The sequence below is a fragment of the Pleurodeles waltl genome, chromosome 9 (assembly GCF_031143425.1).
Source record: "Pleurodeles waltl isolate 20211129_DDA chromosome 9, aPleWal1.hap1.20221129, whole genome shotgun sequence".
In the NCBI taxonomy this organism is placed as follows: domain Eukaryota; kingdom Metazoa; phylum Chordata; class Amphibia; order Caudata; family Salamandridae; genus Pleurodeles; species Pleurodeles waltl.
In genome coordinates this window covers 1094762028-1094784630 of record NC_090448.1, presented here as the reverse complement: position 1 = coordinate 1094784630, position 22603 = coordinate 1094762028, and the positions used below count along the sequence as shown (strand labels likewise).

Below are 22603 nucleotides of genomic sequence, written 5' to 3'. Positions count from 1 at the left end.
CATTCTTGCTAACGTGAACCTTTTCTTTCAGACTTTGTCCCCATGAAATGCTAGCTTGGTAACAGAGGCCCTTTTGTTTTATACATAGTGAGCCTGAGAAAGTAACCTTGAGCACAGTACATTCAAGAACTGTAGAAGTAAATTGTCTACAGTTGTGTCAATCCACAAAGATGAGCTAAGATGGATGCCTTTTCTCATAATGGACTTTGGAATCTTCACTGATACTGCAGTTCTATGTTGCATGATTGACTATGATTGGACAATTACACCTTCTGTGTCATATGGAGTGATGGATGAGTGAATCAACTTGCACTATGAACTTTAATATACCATTTCCCAGATGGACTGGCAGCATTCTGCTCCTCACCCTTCGTCAGTCCACTCTTCCTGCTAGACCACTTGGACTCTGAGAGGTGCAGACCACTCTATCCTTACCCTTTATTACAGTGCTTTGCTGAGATTTAGAACCTTTGGCCTAACCAAAATAGGAAGCCTCCTGATTGAGCTTCTGACATGCTGACCCCTTTCCTTTTTACCTACTTTTTGCCACATTTGGTTGGCCATCTTTGTCTCCAGGTGTCATTTTTCCAAATTATTTTTTTCCTATTACTGTTTACCCTTGTTTCCACTTGTGTCCAGCCTAGCACATGTTAACCTTTGACTTGTTCATTTGTAGGGATTTCCCTAGCCCTAGTTAGCTAAGCTTTGATGAATTTTAAATTGCCTTAATGCTTAGGAGAACTGAACGGCACTTGCTTTCTGTACATCAGCTTATCCTTCTGATGTTTTGTATTGTTTTTGTTGAATGTTTAGTCCTTTTGATGTTAGTTAGTTTCAAGTTCTTCCGTGGCCTTGTTCAGCCAATGGTTATTCTGTATCTTTATAACTTTGAGATTTGTGTATATGACCTTGCATCTGAGTTTATAATAAAAACCTTAACCTTATTTCAGAATTGAGTTTTTCTTGTATGACCCATGTGATAATACTGTAATTTTAAATTGTGCTGGTTTGAAGCTTTGATTGAATTATCTTTACACCCCTTCTTGCTGAGTGAAAAGATTTATTGAACTAATTGTAAAGCATAACCGTAAGAATATCTAACTCGCTCTTAAAACTTTTCTTACCTCTGCATCTCTTTACTTTGCACTCTTTCTATTTCATCTCTCCTTCTACCTTACCTCTCTTTCTATCTCATTCCTCAGTGTAATCTGCTCTCTATTTACTTTCATCTCCTCTTTATTTCTATCCCTCTCTTCCTTACTCTAAAACCTTACCTATCTCTCTACTTCTCTGCCATCCTCTTTCTTGTTCTAACTCTATATTTCCTTCTTGCTATCCCACCTCTCTCTCTTTACTGTACATCTATCTTTACCTATAACTCTTTTCATATCTATTTCTACCTCCCCCTTCTAGATCACCTCTCTTGCTAAACCTTTCTCTTTACCCATCTAACCTTCTCTTGTTTCCCATTCCCTCCCATTTCTCCTCCTCAGCCTAGTTGGAGGTCATTATCTACCTAGAGAAGTTTACACATTGAAAACAGAGATGGGAGATTAGACAGAGGGAGACCTAAAGTGAAATTATCAGGTTCCATCACATCAACCGGTGATAATCTTATACTGTGACTGTAGCTGTGATTAATACAAACAATTCCTAACCTAAGTTTGTTTTTGTTGAATTTCACCATTGCATCAAGTCTCCACTTGTGAATGGAGATTTGTTTGTGATTATAAATATTTGGCCAGTAATGCTACATTTCAAGCACTGTGTGACCAGTTAATATGTGCAGTAGCTCACTAAATAATCATCAAGTAATCCTTATTCTGTTTGTTCCAGTAATTAGAAGAATAACCTGGTTAAACAATTCCACATAAAATGTTTTTGGTGCAAGACAAACAAATGTAGCTATCCAATCACAAAAAGAAATGGTTTTATCAAAGCATGCTCAAGCTTTCTGGTGCTTGACCTTGTGGCAGTTTTGGCATGCACATGTTCCTGTGGGAGGTAAAAAAGTAGAAGGTTTTTTAAGACCCGAATCGTACCTGGGTTCAACTGGTTTATCTTTAAAGAACACGTGTAGGCGAATCTTGCGAAAGAATTGTGCTAGTTCAATGTGTAGTCGGAACAAATCTTCATTCGGAGTTGGTACAAAGCCAAGTCCCCTATTCAAGACGTTAGTCTCATCAGCTGAAAGGATTTTTTGTGACAAGTTAACCACTAAGTTCTGGGTGTGGGAATCCTTGTGTGGCTCCTTGTCACCATCTGTGGTTCTTCCTTGGACCATTGAACAGATCTGCCTCTTCCTCTTCTTCTGCCTCTGCCTCTGCCCCGGCCGTGACCTAAAAAAGGCCCGAACTGCATCATGGGACGAGGTTGGAAGAATGGATAAGGTGGTTGCCAGGGCATTGGTTGATTAATAGGGTAAGGTGGATAATTATAAAATGGTTGTGGTCTGTTTTCATCAGTACTCCACCCATCAGACGATGAACCGCTGCTATACTGGCGTGGTTTTCTATATGGGGTGGTCGATTCATCGGAAGAGCGTCACTGATTGTCTATGTCGTAGTCCTCCTTAATATAAGGATAAACCTTCTCCTTGCTGAACTTAACAATGTCTTTCTGGAGTTTCGTTATCTTCTGCTGAGTTAGAAACTCTTTTGTCTCATTTAGTTCAGCATTGATTTCTGTAAGGCGGCATTTAAAGGCTGTCAATGTAATAGTTGTTTTAATAGTATTTTCCATGGCGGCTATTTGGATGTTGATGGAATCGGCTATGCGTTTGGAAGTGTTGATGATAAGTATCAGCCAATCTCTAGTGCACTTCCATGCAATTTGTGCCCAGTCTTTTCTAAACGCCAGATCTTGTAGGAAAATTCTAGGTATATTAGCCACTAACAATCCGTTAGGTGCTATATTTGCTCGTAGGTATTCGGTCATGATGGTACCATGCATGACTGTCTTGATTAGTTCGCGTTTTAGAGTGGAAAGTTTATTCCATTCTTCTTTGAGACTTCCTGACGTACTTGATCCTTCGTTACTAAGAATAGAGGGTGCTTGTAATATAGCTGATACCATTTCATCATCATAACTTAAACCCTGGAAGTCCTCCATGATTATAAGGTACTACTGGGTCAACACGTTATAATTACGTTTCAGTATGAATAGTTAGAGGGTCCCACAGTATAGCTACTGTACATACAACAGATCAAAAGGAGAGGGACCGGGAGATTAATGTCATATTAACAACGACAACGATTTCAATGTTGAACAATGTTTTGAGCTGGTGAACTACGAGCCTATTACTCTTGTGAACTCCATATTATTCTAACCTCTCTTGATTATGAATTAACAGACTATTAGTTCCTTTGCCTGACCTTGATCCTTCTAAGCGCTATCCTGATATTGGGGATGGTAAGCTTCTTCTTTTTATATTCTTTTTATATTACTTTTTCACTAGCGTGAGCCACTGTATTCTATACTAACCACACATATGCACTAACCTTGCAATCTTAATGACAAATTGATCATGGGTTATGCTTTATTTACTTAGGTTGACTTTGTTATACGAACATAACTAAGTAAGTGACTACCTACCTTAGATTTCGTTGAATATTTATTCCGGAATGTTGGAGTAGATTGTTTTTTGGTCCTGAAGAAGCGTCATAGGATCCGGCTGGACCACTTGGACGCGAAACATGTAGACCTGTTATAGAGCGATACCACAAAGTATCTATCTTTTTAGAGTGGGTGACCATCATCCATCACCCTGACACTCTGATTTGTTTTTAATCTTGGTCTTCATCACATATAACTGATTAAATTATGAGTGATATTTGTTGATGATGAACCAATTTTAACTTTTTCTATTTCACTCCACTTACACATGGGCTCTCCAAATTGGGCACCCTTTCAAAACAAAGGTTTTTGGATGTTCAACTTACTGAGCACCCCGGTTAAGAGCTTCCCCGTGTGGGGAGCCCGTTAGGCATTGCAGTACCAGCCTAACGAGGAGCTGTCCCAATGATGAAGCCAGTCATCCATTGTGATGCATGAGGGTCCTTGCTCCTGTACATTTCTGGCTCACTTTAAATGTCTAATTAGATAGGAACAGTGTACTCTTAGATTGTTTACGACTTTATTGTCTTGCATAACCATTATGTGCCTCTGTTTGGCTGCTGAATCCACGTCTGGGTCAGACTGACAGTTGGGCTGTTTGTAAATTCACTTTAGACAGTAACACAAAGGGAGCTGAGGTATGTCTTGCATATCCTGATGAGTCTTCCTGTGCTGGAGTAGGAGGGAGGAGCTGTCACCTGCACTTGAAAGGACTGTGTCTGTCCCCTCACAATACAGTCTCAAACCCCCTAGAGTGTGTCTGGGGCAAGGCAAGGAAGAGGCAGGGTCTTGTGCACTGTAGGAAACTGGCCTAATGTGTGGTGAGCACCTATGGTGTTATCACCTTACACTGGGTCCAAGGTATCCCCTATTAGTGAGGTGTGGGCAGTTTCTAGGAAGCCAGGGTTCTCTAGAGGTAGCTGTGGATGAGCAGCCAAGACTTATCTAGGATACATGCAAAGCTTATGCAATACCACTATAGTCACACAGCACTTACACACAAAGAAGAGGCAGGGTTTTGTGCACTACAAAGACTTTCCTTTAACGTTTGCCTGCTTCAAAGGCATAAATGAGTATAAGTATTGGACAGCTGACCCTACAACTTAAGATTACTCCTGGATCAAGAGGACCCTCTGCCAAGGAGAAGAGCTTGATGCTTGAGGAGGACCTGCTACTCTGTCTGTTGCTTTGCTGTGCAGGCCTGTTGCTGTTGCTTCTGCTTTAAGAGTGAAAGGACTAGACTTTGCTTTCTGAAATCCTACTTGTGAAGTTTCTCTAAGGGCTTGGACTGAGCTTGCCCCTGTACTGAAGTCTCAGGGCCATCAAAAGACTTCATTTGCCAGCACCTGGGCTCTCTTGCTGAGACCCATATCCTGCGAAGTGGTGCCACATCCAGTCCCTGGGCCCTTGAAAGAAAAAGCTGGTGAAACCAAGGTGAAAATCCATGCACCAGAGCCGAGTGGCAGAAAAATTGATGCAGCGCCTGCACCGTGGATGAATAGTCAATGCAGCGCCGGTGAAATCATCGCATCACCAGTTGATGGTGCATTCATCGCTGCAGTGCGTGTGGATTTTCAATGCATTGTCCCTGGGCGTCACATCTTCAACATCACCGCACAGACCAGAGGCTGCCTCCCCAGAAATCAACACTTTCCTTCCCTGCAAGGAAAGAATCAACGCATTGCTTACCCAGTGGAGAAATGATTGACACAAGGCATTGCTTGTGATGCATTGCTTACTTTTCTGACCAACACCCGCCCTGTGGCTTTATTTTTGACACATACCACGTAATTCGTGCTAAAATAATGCATTAATTGATTCTTATGGATTAAGATTCTTTTTACGTTTACATTTTTTTATCTTTACTTGTGTATGTTGGATTTTTGCCATTTTGGTCTTGTTTTATTTAGATAAATATTGGTGTTAGACCTGACAGTCTTAGAGTGGCCATCCTCCTACTTTTTGCCTGTTTCCCTCCACTTTTCTGACACTGTTTTTGATGGTTTTAGGACTCTGTGCACTTCACCACTGCTAACCACTGCTAAAGTGCATATGCTCTCTCCCTTAAACATGGTAACATTGGTTCATTCCATTAGCATATTTGATTTACTAACAAAGTCCCTAATAAAGTGCAATACATTTGCCCAGGGCCTGTAAATTGAATGCTACTATTGGGCCTCCAGCACTAGTTGTGCCACCCACATAAGTGACCCCTTAATAATGTGTCAGGCCTGCCATTGAAAGGCCTGTGTGTGCAGTTTCCCTGTCACTTCAACTTGGCATTTAAAAGCACTTGCGAAGCCTTCAACTCCCCTTTTTCTACATATAAGTCACTCCTAAGGTAGGTCTAGGTAACCCATAGGGCAGGGTGCTATGTAGGGAAAAGGCAGGACATGTACATGTGTGTCTTATATGTCTTGGTAGTGGAATATTCCTATATTTGTTTTCCACTACTGTGTGGCCTGTTCCTTTCATAGGACAATATTAGGACTACCCTCATATACTGTCTGAGTGGTAGATTCTGATCAGAAAGTGGTAACCAGGTCAAATTTAGTATGGCCAGCATGGTAATAGAAAATCCTGCTTATTCGTGAAGTTGGATTTTATATTACTATTCTAGAAATAAATGCCACTTTTAAAAAGTGAGCATTTCTCTGCACTTAAAATGCATCTGTGCCTTACAGCCTGCCCCCAATCAACGTCTGGGCTGGGCTGGTTGACAGCTTCCTTGCACATTTCACCCAGACAACCACAAACACAGGACACTCAGTCACACCTGCACTTATCTGCATAATTAATGGGTCTTCCTGAGCTGGAAGTGTGGAGGGCTTAAATCTTACATTTCAAAGGCTGGTGGCCTGCCCTCACACAATAGACTGACAAACCTCTACTGGGACGCTGACAGACAGACCTGAACTGAAAGGGGAACTTGTGCACTTCAAAACCACTCTTTGAAGTCTCCCCCACTTCAAAGGCATTTGAAAATTGCACGCATCTCCTTACCGGATTGACGCAACGCCTGTGACTTCTTCCAATATGCCCAGGATTTCCCAGCATCGTCTCTGGGTGTCAAATTGATCCCTGCATCACAGTGAGGAACCAAGACTGTGCGACAAAAAATCATTTCAAACCCCTTGCAGTGTGGAAAGAAAGGAGGCATTGTATGTGCCGCATCGGAAAATCTGACGTACACCTTATTTTTTCACCCATCTCCTCCTCTGCGGTCTGTGTGCATGTTATTCTTGACGCAAATCAGGTAGTTTGTGTAATCAAGAGACAACTGTTGACTTCTAAGATTTAAGTCTCTTTTTAAACCTGCAAAAATGATATTTCAACTCATGCTCATTGAATATTTATCTTTTTGACCTTATTTTAACTAGATAAATATTATCTATTTTTCTAATCCTGTGTGGTGTATTTTTGTGGTGTTTTCACTGTGTTACTGTATGACGTATTGCACAACTACTTTACACAGTTAAGCCAGACTGCTCAGTGCGAAGCTACCAGAGGGTGGGCACAGAATAATTTGGTTTGTGTGTGACTTACCCTGACTAGGATTGTGGTCCATACTTAGACAAGGGTGTACACCTCTGCCAACCAGAGACTCCATTTCTAACAATGGGCTATTTTTCTAAACTGGTGAGGAGTCCTTCTGTGGTGTTTTCACTGTGTTACTGTGGTTGTTTGTACAAAGACTTTACACATTGCCTCTGAGATGAGCCTGAATGCTTGTGCCAAGCTACCAAGAGGGTGAGCAGGGTTTCTCTTAGGTGCGTGACTCCCTTACCCTGACTAGAGTCAGGGTTTCTAAATGGACAGGGTGTAAACTGAGTGCAATCTAGAGACCCCATTTATAACACTCCCATTTGCTACAAGGCAAATAAGGCTATATAGGGAAAACAGCCTTTTGAGTACAAGAAACGTAGCTGCACATTCTCTACTATAAAAAGATTCTGAAGGCCAAGTTTGTAATACCAAACTAATATCAGCTGTTACTTCGCATGCATTTACCGCACACTTCCTTACAACATACATCTCTCTGCAAAACCCTTTACCCGTCAAAATCCCTTACTACCCCATACCTCTATCCATTTCTGAACCTTTCCAAAACCAAAAACCCCTTTGCTACCCTATCCTATTACCCATCCCTGAAGTCAAAAATCTATTAGAATCTTGTACTCTTACCCATTGCTGAACCCTAAAACTCCCTTACTACTTCGTACCCTTACCTATCCCGTTCCATAAAAGTTCCACACTATCCCATACCCTTAACCTTATAATCGGTTTACTACTGTGTAACCTTAACCATCCCTGAACCCTAAAAAACCCTTAAATCCCACTACTCAGTTCCCAACCCAAAAGCCAAGGACTTCTTACTACTCCATACCCTCACTCATCCCTGAATCCTTAAAACCACCTACACTCCCCACTTCCCCTTAATTCCATGATTTAGTATAATTAAAAAACACCGGTGTGGTAAAGTCCCATATTGTGAAATCCTGGAGTTTAGCAAGTGTGGTACTTACCTGAATGGTAATAAATGTATTGTTAAGTGCTGCATATTAATGCTCACTTTGTAATTGTTACATACCATTCCAAGCTACTGTCCAAACAGTACAAACTCCTGAAATTGACTTTTGCGCAGCAGTTGCTGTAATGAAAAAGCAACGTAAAATGCATATATACCAAGTGTTAGATCTGACGTCTTTGGTGTGGTCTTTCCCAAACTTTTTGCCTTCACCATTCCTGTTTACTGAATTTGTTTTTGTTGGGCTCTGTGCACTGTACCACTCCTAACTAGTGTGAAAGTGATTGTGCTATCTTCCTAAAACATGGTAAACTTAGCCTCCACCTGATTGGCACATTTAATTTACTTGGAAGTACCTAGTAAAGTGGTATTGCATGTACCCAGGGCCTCTTAATTAAATACTACTAGTGAGCCTGCAGCACTCATTGTGACACCCACTAAACTAGTACTTTAAAACAAGTTTCAGGTCTGTCTTTGCACCCTGTAGTGCAGTTCTCAACTGCAACAAGCCTTCCTTTTTAATGAATATATGCTAACCCTGTGGTAGGCCCTAAACAGCTCAAAGGGTGGGATGCATTGTATTAAAAAGTGGAGCATGTGTTTTTAAGTTTTACATGTTCTGTAGTGAAACTCTCCTAAATTAGTTTTTCACTGCATAAAAGCACTTCCGGACATTACTCATAAAAGCACTCCCGGACCTACAGCATGTGGCCACGGATAACATTGCTGCAATAAAATGTATTCAAGCAAGAGGCAACCAACTTACGGACCCAGCACTTACTATTTTTTCAGCGCTGGACCTCCCCAAACAGATTATGGAGAGGAAGGACCTATTGAAAGCATGGGGTATTGAGGTGGTCATCTATAAAGGCGAGCGATACCCATCCCCGCTACTAGACTATCAACACGTGGCAATGCCTAAAGGCACGTGGTCTGTCTTGCATGGAGCATGCGCTGCCATCCATCACGGCAGAGAAACAGGAGAAATTATTAGCGAGAGGAGACCACCCAAAACTGCGTTGAGAGTTCCAAAATGGAAAGAAGGAGGGAGGAAAAGATTGGGTTTAGGCCAGAGATCTCAGCCTGAAATGGAATGGGCAGCGACTGCATCACACCAGGAGTGATGGGCAACAGCTGATTAGCTAAAGAACAATCCTCACAGGGCATATTAAAAATTAAACATCTGTTTGTGGAACATAGGTGGCCTGCGGGCAAAGATGGAGAATCCAGCAGTAACAACATTTTTTTGTTGTTTTGATATTATACTCCTACAAGAATCCTGGGTGATGGAATCAATACCGTTAATAGGATTTACGGAATATCTCAGTCCAGCCACAAGAACCAATAGGTCTGGCAGTTCGAAGGGAGGCCTAGCAATCTACGTTAGCACGAGCATCCTAGCAAAGATCTCAGAGCACAAGGAGGAAGATCTACCCTTTCAACTAGTCAGGCTTAATGGATGGGTAAAGAAGATACAGGAACCACTGATCTTAGCCAATATATATATATATTAATCCAAAATTAAAACAGTTGAAGTAAATAAGGGCCATATGTACGAACACATATTCCCATAGACACAGAATGAGTAAAACCCTATGCTACATCTGGCCCTAAGTTACTAAACCAACTGATAAGGATAAAAAGCACAGTACAATCGGCATACTGGCTAATTTCGGGAGACTTCAATCTCTACCTATTCCACAATCCTGGTGAAGATCATATCCAAACAGTGGCAATGGTGCCCGGCCAAACCTTCCCAATAAAAAGCAGGAAAGACAAGTTAGGGCAGAGTTTTATACGCACCTGTGAATCGGTAGGCCTCTTTGTGCTAAATGGCCGGAAGTCGCACGAAATCCCTCCAGAATGGACAAGATCCTCCGGGAAACAGTTTCTCAGCTACATTACACACTGGTAACACCTGCTTTGTACACATTAGTGAGTAACTTCAGCATCTAGGACCGTGTGGAAAGTGATCACAAGCTGCAGGTAATCGGGATGCGTTCATCACCATATAAGCCAGAGGAAGCGGTAGGCCTGGAAGGGGTAATTGGCACTGACAATCTAAAGCGACTTAAATGGTCATCCAATACTATTGAAAGCCAAGCAGAAGAGGCTCTATTAAGGCTAGAATCAATGGCCATGAGCAGGGCAAAATTGACAATGGTCTGGGAGAACTTTGCCACCGATCTTATAAACAACGACTCCTCAGGAAATACAAGAAAGGGAGTACAGTTGAATTATCACAAACATTTACACTTACCGCAGCCAGTCTGTAGAAGGAAAGCAGTTGTAGGTAAACTACCAAGGCAACTGCGTAAATTCCCAGGCAATGGATTATTATTTGCCGCCTTGTGAGAGCAAAGAAAACTGCTTAAAAGAGAACTATGGACCTTTAAAAAACATCAGCAGGAGACGCTTTGGGCCAAACTACACTTTGCGTTCAAAACATCTGACTCTAAAAGATTCTGGAAAATCATTAATACAATGGATAAGGGTCCAAAGGCAGCTAATAATGCAAACAGTACAGAGGAAGCATGGGTGTGTCACTTAAAGTCTCATCTAAAAGAGTTGACCACCGAAGGAAGACCGCAAACCCAGGGGTTCACAAAAAATCCGGAACCCAATGTTTCGGGAAGTTTGAAGATCACGGCATCAGAATTAATAAAAATCATCAGGAAGTAATGAACTGACTGTGCACCTGGCCCAAACAGTTTACCACAGGCACTGTTTAAGCAGGAAACAGAAAGATCGGCCAGTTTCCTGGCTGCAATGTTCAATTGTGTGCTCACAACAGGAATTGTTCCGGGAACCTGAAGAGGCTCAATATTCCACCCCATATACAAGGGAGGGAATGCGGCTTCCCCAAGCAATTACAGATTAATCGCTCTTTTAGACGTTGACCCCAAGTATTTCTCATCTTGTGTGCTAAAACACTTAGAGACTTGGATTGCAGTTAAAAACATACTGCCTTTAAATCAAAGCGGGTTCACCAAGCATCAAGGAACGCTAACAAACCTTATGGCACAGGGACTGATCACCAACAGAGCAAAAGCAACTGGAACTCCCACCTATTGGTGCTTTGTTGACTTTAAAGCTGCCTTTGATTGTGTCCCACGTGGCAAACTGTGGGCCATACTACAGCTTTGGGGGTTACCAGCTACTATTTTAAATGCCATCGAAATGATTTACTCTGATACATGGGTGAAGGTTAAACTTGGGGGAGGCTCACACCTATCTAGGGCAGTTAAAACAACAGTCGGTGTTAAACAAGGCTGTGCATTGGCCCCAACACTCTTTAACTTGTTTTATGCAGGCGGCCTTTTACTAATTAGCAACACCAGGATAGGCATGCAAAAACTGCTAAACAAATTAGAAGAGTATGCAAGAACAAACAAATTAGAAATCAACCATAACCAATCTAAAATGATTACTCTAAATCACAGACCCACTAGCCAGCGTCAATGGTACCTGAATGGAAAGACCTTAGAGGCAGTAAGCTCATATGGATACCTAGGAGTCGTGGTCGATGCCAGATGTAACTATGCGCTACAAAAAGAAGCAATAAAAAATAAGGCGCAGGCACTTGCTCACGCCTTAGGAAAGCTCTCAAATTCAATCTGTGTCCATGCTCTGAATCCATTGACAGCCATAATGAGAGCAAAATTACTGCCAACCCTCACTTATGGGGCTGAAATAATGAGGGCGATGGAGGTAACTCTCCTGGATAACATTCTGATAAAGACATATGAGCGTGTCTTTCGGTTACGAGGGCATGCCTCCCCAGCCGAGGTCAGACTGAAATTTAGGTTGGTTAAGCTGTCGCTGGCCTGTCCTGTGGCATATATCAAATGCTATTACAAACTGAGCTGCGCTCCAAAAGGGTCATTAGCTAATCTAGTCTGGCAGGAAATTATTTTAGAAAGAGGGAATAGCAATTACAAAAGGTATCTGGAAACAAGTATAAGTCTTTTGAACTTAGGTGATGTATGGGACCAGTCGCTTTTCACAATGGCTTTTAACAAAGCAGTGAATAAATCAATTAAATTACACAGCTGGCTAGAAGACAGGGAGGTTCTGGCTAGAGGTCGCATGGCTGATTGATTCTTAACTCATATAAAACTTTCAAAGAATCACCACTTATGGCTGACCCCTACTCACGGAAAATCAAGCAACGCATTCTAAGGCTCAGGCTGGGTGAAGTTCCAACGCTAGACCTCATGCCAAAATGGAAGAAGGGGCCGTGACCAGGCACCCATGAGTGCTGCCTATGTCATCTGGAGGAAGAAAACTTGGTGCATGTGGTCTGCATTTGGCCAGTTTTGGCTATTAAAAGAAGATGTTTACTGAAAAAAGAACTCAATGGCTTAGGGGTCAGAACTTGTAGACAAGCACTAACTGAACCATTCAAACAACAAAACACCATATTGAATATTAGGCTGGTTCAATTTTTGGAATTTCTTTCCTCCAAAATTACATCTACCGAAACAAGCCAATGATAAGGAGGGTGCCAATAGAAATAAAATCCATCTACCACGAATGAATACATCAAAGAAAGGAAGGTTCTTAAGTAACATCACTGGGTGTACAGTCAGCCCGGTAATAAAGTCTTGGACCAGCAACCGGAATTAAGTAGGGGCAAATCAAATCTGTGGAATGTATTAAACTACTTTTATTTTATAATTTTTATTGTAATATAAATGTTTTAGTTCACCAATGTTGTTCTGTTAACTTTTATGTTGAAAGAATATTTTTATGGTTTTATTTATCTAATAAAATAAACATCCATTCATTCACTGCAGTAGGGCCTATCTCCTCCATTGGGTAACTTTGGATTAGTTTATTAGATTTAACAAGTGCTAACTTTTGAGTGGGAACAGAGAGAGGTTTCAAGTCTGGACTCACATGAAATGTAATTTTAAATCATCTTTAATGGTACAGTTAGATTTTAAGACACTATTCTGAAAATGTCACTTTTAGAAAGCTGGCATTTCCTTGTCCTCTCCGTTTGGTGCCTGCTGCCAGTGTCCTTGGTCACATGACTGTGAATAGCTTAGGTGTTGGGCTTTGTGTATTCACTCCCTGAGACAGTGAGATGAAAAGAGATGTTGGCAGGATGGGCCATCTTGCAGGATTGTTGGGATGAGCCGCCTCCAGCACACACACAAAGGTAACTGACACTAGCTTTTTGTCACCCTTGACTTCTTAGATTCTTGGCAGGTGAAGGCAAGAACTTGGACCTACTGAACCACCTTCAGTACACTCTTGGACCTGTGGAAAACTTCTGAAGAACTACCTTCCTCAACTCCAAGGTAACTTCCTTGATGATTTACTACAAGGAAAGTTAGACTTTAGGTCTAAACTTGGACTTTTGGTCTAAACTTTGAATTTTGGTCTAAGACTACCTTTTTGAATTGGGCCCTTAGACTTTTGGTCTAAGTTTACCTTTGTGAATTGGGCCCAAAGCGTTTTAGAGCACAGAAATGCCCCCTTCCTAGAAGTTACATTTCTAAGATATAATCGACAAAACCACCTTTACCATAGGAAGGTGTTTGTCAGGACGAATCCAATGATATGAAACATTATGAGGCTGCTCCACTGCAATCCACAATTGCAGCTAGTAGTAATGATAACTTCCCCCATGTTAACGTATGGGCAGAGAAACCCTAATAGGTAGTGAAAACACACCTGGGTATTCTGAACTCTCTGGGCATACATTCTCTAGCACACACACAAGTCTGTATTGGCAGGCTGGACACAGTTTAGGACCACCAGACAGGCCTGCTATGACAGGCTGATCTAAAGTTCAAGAACAACATAGGTGCAAGTGCGCAGACACTGGCCAGTGCCACTTCCTAACATATGTTGTAAAGGCGCGTGCACTAAGAAAAAATCAGCAAAACCTATGAGAAAAAGCAAAAGCTTTTGGCAAAACAGTACCTCAGTATCAGGTCTAACATGTGTCCCTTTAGCCGAAAGTGTGTGTGTGGGGTTCTACTCAGCTTCTAAATAGTCCTCCTCACTAGGGCAGAAAAACCTAGATAGATCATCTGCGTTGGAGTGGTTTCCCCAGGGCGGTGCTCCACCCTGAAGGCCATCTGTAGGGAAATGGACCACCTCAACAGCTTTGTATTCTCGCCCCTCATCTGCAATAGCCACCTGGGGGGGTCTATGGGCCGTTTGGACCAAGAGGTGAGTGCCAAATAAATATGGCCTTAACTTCTTCAGGGCCCAGACCACTGCAAAAGCTCACTTCTGTTTCTAGGGGAGTAACCTCTGGGAGATGAAGGCTACTGACTGGCCTAAGCCCTCCTCGTTCACCGAGATAGTACCACCCCGATACCGTGTTCGGAGGCATCCTTATGAATGATAAATTCCTGAGAGTAGTCAGGGGCGTGGAGCACAGGAGCTGTGCACATGGCCTGCGTGAGGGAGTCAAATGCATTTTGGCAGGCCTCAGTCTATATTACATTTCAGGGCTGCTTCTTTTAGGTAAGCTTCATCAAGGGAGTCATAATAGTGCCTCCGGTAGTACCCAGTGATGCCCTAGAAGGCTCTGATGCCTGTTTGGGTCTTGGGGGGCTCCCAGGCTAGGATGGCCTCAATCTTAGCCTGGAGGAGGTGCACCTTACCCCGGCCCACCTGTTGTCCCAAGACAACCACTGATCCTTGCCCTATCTGTCATTTACTGATCTTGATAGTGAGATCTGCTTGCTGCAAAACCTGAAGTGCTTCCTGGAGGTGAAAGAGATGATCTTCACAATTGTTACTGAAGACTGCAATCTCATGTACATTAGCAGCTGAGAATTCCTCCATACTGGCAAAGATCTGGTTTACCAGCCTCTGGAAGGTGGCGGGTGCATTCTTGAGCCCGAAGAGCATGACCCTGAATTGATCATGCCTGTCCAGAGTGCAGCAGGTAGTTTTCTCTTTGGCTTCCATAGTGAGGGCAATCTGCCCATACCCAGAGGTAAGGTCGCATTTACCTAAATACTTAGCCACGCCCAATCTGTCAATCAACTCATCCGCCCGGGTAATTGAATGGGCATTGGTCTGGGTCATTGAGCTCAGTGCCCCATGGTCCACACAGAACCTTAGTTCTGGTGTGGTGCCCGCTGGGGTGACTTTTGATACCCGAACCACTGGACTTGACCAGGGGCAGCTTGAGCATTCTATGAACCCCAATTCTAATATCTTATACACTTCTGCCTTGATCCAACAAGCTATAAGATTTGCTCTGACATGGAGATTGTCACCTGTGTCCACCTCATGGATACACAGATGGGTAGTGCCCAGGATAAGGAAGAACAATGAGGGGAACTGCCCCAACACTCAGTGACAGTCCCTCTGCTGGTCAAGAGTTATGGTGGGGGACAGGATGACTCCTTCCACTGACCCATCCCTGTCCTCAGAGGTCAGGAAGTCAGGGAGTGGTTCACTTTCCTCCTCCTCCTCCTCTCCTCCCATCATCATTAGCATGGTGACCTCAGACCTCTTAAAGTGTGGCTTGAGGCGATTGACATGTAGTAACCAGGGGGCCTGCCTCTGGGTTTTGAGATCCACCAGGTCGGTGGTCTCTCCTTTCCTCTCAATCACCTCATAGGGCACGCTTCATCAGTTCTAGAGCGCTCTTGACTCTGCAGCCTTCATCACCCACACTTTTGGTCCAGGTGTCAACTCTACATGAGTGGCGTTCCTGTTGTACCACTCTTTCATGACATCCAGGCTGGCTTATAAGTTGTGGGAGGCTTGCTTTAACAACTTGGTCATTTGGCTCCCAAAGGCCAGCATGCATCTTACTACATCCCGAGGAGTTCTCTTGGGAGACTGCTCCTAGCCCTCCTTGACCAAACTCAGAGGTCACCTGCCCGGGTAACCGAATAGAAGATCGAAGGGGCTACACCCCTCTCCTTTCTGAGGGACCTCCCGGTAGGCAAACTCGTGGCATGGTAAGAGGACATCACACTGATCATGCCTTTCAGGTTTTTGTTGAATCTCTCAACAAGACCACTAGCTTAGGGGTGGTACGGAGTAGAGAACACACGTCTCTCCAAACTCCTTCCACATGACTTGCATGTAAGCTGACATGAAATTTGTGCCCCTGTCAGACTTCACCTCTTTGGGGAATCCGACTAGAGTAAAGATCCCCGTCAGGGTCTTTGCCACCGCTGGTGCAGTCGTGGTCCTCAGAGGCATCGCCTCTGGGTATGGATGAACCTGTGCCCGGCAGCCACCTGGGGATCTATAGGCTCTACTTTCAAAGGGGGTGTCAATGACAGGCAAGTGTTTAAGGAAGGGGCTTTAAGTTTTGGCCTACCTTGCCACCAGCCTGGCAGATTACATAGGTCCTGCAAAATGAATCTGAGGATACTCTGAGTCTAGGCCAATAAAAGTGAGGAGCAAGCTGCGCAAAGGTACAGTCCCAGCCCAAATGTCCCGCCAGGGGAATGTCATGGGCCAATTCCAGTAGGAAGGTCCAATAACACTGGGTGACCACTAGGGCCCTTCAGGCCCACTGACCAGGAGCATTATGCTCACTGTACAGATGATTGTCCTCCCATTAAAGGTGATGAGTCCTAGATTCATCACCGGCTGCTTGGATTTCAGCTTGTTGCCTCAGGCCCTCGGGTGGGGCACTCTCTGTCATAGGCAGGGAAAACAGACAGGGGTGCCAGATCTCCTGCCTAGTGAAGCCTCCTCACAGTTGCAACTCGGCAAGCTTGAGACCGGTACCAGGAGGAGTAATGTCTTCTTCAGTGGACACCGGGGCAGCCTCAGTCAGTTCCCCTACATCTCAACAGAGGTACATTCAGTGGTGGGTTTCCCTCATCCTCATCCTCTCCCCCCTCTTAGCAGGAGGCTAGGCCATTGTTCCAGACTTCAGTCCCTCCTGGCTCCTTTTTTTGGTAGCCATGGACCGTGTGGTAGCACAGATCCATTCGGGTTACCTCTACATCTCTACATGAGCCCGGAGCCCCATTTCCAGATATCGTGGTCCAGCCAGGTCATTACCCAAAAGACAAGACACTGGCATGGCGGGGCTCACGGTAACCTTCAACAATCCCAAACCTTGTGACTGAAATGACACCTGGGCAACGGGGAAATGGCCCTCTCTGTTGTCAGCCACCACCACTTGGTGGGTAGCTTGGGGGATGATCTGCTCAGGGGAATCCAGCTGAGTCATTACCACAGTCATACTAACCCTCATGGGCTCTACCCCATGCCCATTTGGTGACCCTCTGCCTATTTTTTTGGAATGTTAGCAGGCACCTGGATCCTGGGAATCATCTCAGTGTCACCCAGGGACACTAGGATAACACGACTAACCTCCCCCATTGCCGGGGGCTCCTTCCTCCCTCATCACTATGCTTACCACCCCTGGAGACTTTCCTCCAGTTTGTGGGGGTACTCGCTTTGTCCACTTAAGATCTCCCTTGTAGTGTCCATACCCACAACACTTGTAGCACCTAGGGGTCCTGGGTGGCAAACTTGTGTCCGGGAAAGATTTCTTTGGGGGACCAGATTGGGCATACAGGCCAGACTCTTTCCCCGGGGGATGTTTTGGGGAGTTGGCAGAAGATTCATCATTATTGCCACCCCCTCTTTCTTTTGGGGTGACACTGGCCCACCTTTTGGGAGTCCCTCCCCCGGTGATCTTTTTGGACCCTGGGTGCTGGCCAGGCAGTCCGCTTACTCAGCAAACATCCGGCAGTCAACCAGCTGGCTGTCTACCAGAATTCGGCATGAGGTCAGCAACGCAAGTCTTGAGGAGGTGCTCATAATCATTTATCTTACTGTTGAGCACCCACCCCTTTAATGCCCTACTCGTGTAGTCTAAGAAGCCATCCCAGTATTGTGTGGTCAGGTTGTGGCTGGCCCTAAACCTCTGGCGGTATTTTTCTGGGGTAAGTTCAAACTTATTGAGCTACACGGTCTTCAAGGCATGGTAGTTAGTCTGGTCCCCCACATCCTGGGAAGGAGGGTGTCCCTCCTCATGGGGGGCATGCACTGCTATAAACTACCACCCCAGCCCTCTTCAGTGACCCGAAGTACCTTCAAGGCCATGTCATAGGCCGTTAACCTTTTGTCTAAGTCATCCCCCGCTTGGTAATCCTGTTTCACATCCTTTGGAATTTGAGCTCTACTCTTTCTGTTAGACACTGCAAGTGTGCTATCACAATTGCTGTTGTTGGACCCTATTTGTAGGGCTCTAATGTCCAGCTCTCTGAGGCTAAGCTCATGGACCATCTTTTTCTTCCATGGCTAGTCTCTTTTCAGCTGGAGCTTGCTCTTTGTCCAATCAGGCCAGGTCTTGCTCTTTTTCTAACTTGACCAGGGCTAGGGCTTGCTCCTTGGTAGTCCTAGCAAGCTCTAACTTTAACTTCCTTTCTTCCCTCCTGTCTTCGAGCTCTACTGGAGACAGACTTCTTGAGGAAATACTGCCTCCGGTTCTAGAAGGGCCCCCATATCTTCCCCCTATGCAGGTTGCTTGTCAGGGCTCCCTTGGCCTGTTCTGACTCTTCCCCACACTCAAACTCTCCTTCATTATCCACTTTCCCCTCGGGTGGGCCTTTGCCCAGGCCTTAAAGGCTTCCTGCAACTCCTCCTTCTTGGCTCTTCCTTTGCAAGCTATCCCTTTGCCTGGCCGACCACCTTGAGTTGTGCCACTGTGTAGGTGTCCAGATCAGTCAACTTAAACTCTACCTCTGGTAGGCCCTCAGACATGTTATCAAATTAGTGGAAGTAGAAACAGAGATCTATAAGAAAAAAATAGGTCATCCCTCCCCGGCTACCTCACTGTCTCTTTTGGGGACAGCTTAAGAAACAAAGGAACACTTTTGCCTGTGTTAAGTCATTGCACGTAGTTAGTTATTGTGTGATGCTGGGCGAATGCAAGTCCTATCCCACCGCTTGACTGACAAATGTTGGGGGCCTCATGCTTTGGTTGACTGAGGCAAGGCCTTAGCCAGGCAGAGCCAACTCCTCCTGTCAGGGGTGAGTGATTACAATCACTGTATAACCTGCGCTCACCCTTGGATAGCGTGACACTGAGCAGTCAGGTTTATCACAGGGGTAATGTGTAAAGCATTGGAACAGCACTTTCACACAACAAATGCACTGAGCATCAAAAGAGACTTCACTCAAGGTATATGTATATAAAGTTTGTATTCAACACATATTGGTCAACACAACAGGAACATTGCAACTCTGGACATAAATCACAATTGGAAACATCACTAGCGTTAGTAGGCCCAACCAAGCTAAAATGACATCAGTAGTATGTACATTTTGGCAAAGATCCTACTTTACTTCCAGCACCCTCTTGCAGTGCAAAACATTGTCAGCAGAAGACCCACCGAACATTTATTCAAATTCAATCCCACACAGTTATAGGATACACTCCAGTTAACATTGATAACGGTAATGTGCACACATAGGCAATTTTAACACATAGCACAGTGGGCCAGATGCTGCACAGGTAAAATCAATGTCAAATGTGATACACTTTTGGCAAAAATTAATGTGTAGGGCACAACCATCTTGCATTGTTATCAGTCACAGACAGTCACTCCCAGGCACTGTCTCAACACCAACACCCAGTGTTTCTGATCTCAAGCAGGCTCATATGGCATGCACTCACATACGCACACAAGCCCATAATGGAGTGCACTGATATCAAGAAGATCAGTAGATGTTATACTCACAGTCCCTATGGCCCAAACTCCCTCCTCCACCCTTCTGCCAACACTGAATACTCCATCCCCCCCATGGACTGGAGTTGAAGAAAACCTTCACCCTCCCCCCGACACTGGTCGATCCTGGTTGAAGTCACACTTATTCAGGGTCCTGGAGAAATAGGTGGGAGGTTAGATGACAGGCAGTTTCAGGCAGCAGTCAACAAATAGAGGTTTGGCCACCCCTCAGGACACTTGTCTAGTTCTGCGAGGTACAAAGGGGGGAGGGTCAACACCTCTTAGGACCTGCTTCCAATCGCTCTCCGAAGCATTCTGAAACACACTCACTTCATCTCACCACCCAGGCCAGTTCTGTCAATATAGTCTGGTAACAAGGAGTTCTTAGGGCTGAGTGAGGAGATGGCAGTTGGTCTGCCACACTGAGGGAATCGAAAGGAGCAATCAATGAGTGAGGGATAAATCAGGGGAGCCTATTGGAAGTAGGAGGCACCTTTTAGGACACACGTTGAACAAAGCCGCACCCAGGCAATCCGGGCACTCCAGAGCATGAATTTGTTCCCCCGTGCCTCCCCTGGAAATGAGAAACAACGTCGGCCATGGGATAGTAGGAGTCACAACCGACAGTTCTGATCCAACTACTGCAGGGCAGCAAATTCAACACCTCCTTGGAAATGAGCCACAACATCTGGTGCCCGGTGACTTGGGTAAAACCATACAAGATGCATCATACAAAAGAAGAGTTACCAACTCCATACCTCCCTGGAAATGAGGCACAACATATGGGGCCCGATGACTTGAGTCGCACTAGACAATTACAGTCACACAATCAAAGAGTTACCAATTCCCTGTCTCCCTAGAAATGAGGCACAATGTCCTGTGTGTGATGTCTTGAGTTACACCAGACAATTCCGGTCACATAGACAGTTGCAAGTTCAGCGGTCCCACACAAGGTAGAATGCGGCACTGCTACAGCTACGTCCCACCTCCGAGGGCCACAACCTGTGAATCGGACACCGCATACATTGAGCATGCCGTTGGCGCGTCGCACAAGAAAAATGCAGCACAATTGATGAAGCGGGCCACGCAGGGTCCCACAACAGGTAAATCTGCTCACCACCAACAAGACGCTTATGCGTGTCGAGGCTCCACAATGTAGGGCCACACTTGCCTGAATGCGGGCAGTTTCTTTGGCAGTCCACTCCAAGCAATCCAATCTCTAGGAACAATACTTGGTTCCACGCTCACACAGCTGCTATTAGGTGGGATCCAGCAGATGATGCGGGCACTTAAGAGGGTTCTCCAGATGTCACAGGTAGCAGGTGTAGGTCCCTTGCGAAGGTCGTTGTTGCACCTGAGACCTCCATCAGAGAATAGGGAGCAAGCCAACAAGCCCTTAGAGAGCACACTTCCGGGTTCCACACTACAGCAGGATGTCAGACGAGCCACGATTCAGAAAGGGCTTGCGGTCTCTTTCAAGGACAGTAGTTACTCCTTGTATACAAGAGGCTCCTCTGGCAGTGTGCTCCACACAATTCACTTTCTCCGGTCCTGTGTCCCCACAAGTGTATCTCTAGTTTGCTCCAGTGTGGCACCAGCAGTTATACCGTAGTGTGCCTTTGGAGTTTTGGGAGGTTCAGAGGGTTCCCCTTTGAACCACAAATGTCTCCACTGAATTTCAATCCTGTCTGCCATGGGGCTGTGTTATGTAGTTCTTAATTGTTAGTTGGGCATGATCTGGCTCTGAGAGGCCAAATGTTAAAACCTCTCCCTCCAATCTATCCCACCAGGCCCTCAAATGGAAGAGGTCTGTCTGTGTGCCTATGGTTTATATCTGCTGCTGGGGAATGCAGAGATGTGCTCCCTGAGCCTCCATTGCGTACTAGAGTTGAATTTAAGAAGCATACAAAGGGCCTGATTTTTGGTGTAAACTTAGACCAAAAGTCCAAACTTAGACTAAGAGCCTAACTTTACTAAAAGTAAAGTTAGACTTTAGGTCTAAACTTAGACTGATGGTATAAACCTTAGACTTTTGGTCTAAGTTTATCTTTGTGAATTGGGCCCAACGCATTTTAGATCATAGAAATGCCCACTTCCTAGAAGTGGCATTTCTAAGTTATTATTGACAAAATCATCTTAACCATAGGAAGGGGTTTGTCAGGATGAATCTATTTATAGAAAACATATGAGGCTGCTCCACTGCAATCCACTATTGTAGCTAGGAGTACTGGTAACTTCCCCCATGTTAACCTATGGGCAGAGCAACTCTCATAGGTAGTGAAAACATACATGGGTATTCTTCACTCACTGGGCATACGTGCCCTTGGGCACCCACAAACCTGCATTGGCAGGCTAGACACTTTTAGTAACACCATAGGTTCAATGGCGCACACACAGGCCTGCTATGACAGGCTGGTCTAAGGTTTAAGAACACCTTAGGTGTGAGTGTGCAGACACTGCCCAGCGCCACTTCCTAACATATGTTGGAAAGACTTGCACACTTTCACACTGTACTTACAGTGGGAAAGTACTTACAGTGGGATAGTGTCCAGAGCCCTAAGGCCACTAAGAGAGAATCAGCAAACCCTATGAAAAAAAGCAAAAATGTTTGGGGAAACCGTACCTCGGCATGTCAGGTCTAACAGTGAGTGAGTCCTAACTCCCACAAGTGGTGCCACCCTGGTCCTGGACTCTTAGAAGGGGTGTTAGAGGTGCTGCTCCTGCTTAACCATAAAAATTTTGAATGAAGAAATATCACAAAAAATGCTGG

The 22603-nt window shown here is 44.7% G+C and overlaps 1 protein-coding gene across 3 annotated transcripts in view; it reads left to right on the top strand.

Moving 5' to 3' along the window:
• The window catches only part of LOC138260368 (carbohydrate sulfotransferase 8-like), a 186387-nt gene that overhangs the window by 147369 nt on the left and 16415 nt on the right, over window positions 1–22603 (top strand). The window contains exon 4 of one of the 3 annotated variants that reach the window (XR_011198845.1): window positions 89–944. The exons of the other annotated variants lie outside the window; for them this stretch is intronic. The gene's annotated coding sequence lies outside the window, so the exon portion shown is untranslated. Of the gene's footprint in view, window positions 1–88; window positions 945–22603 lie in introns of those variants that run through there. 3 annotated transcript variants of the gene reach the window in all.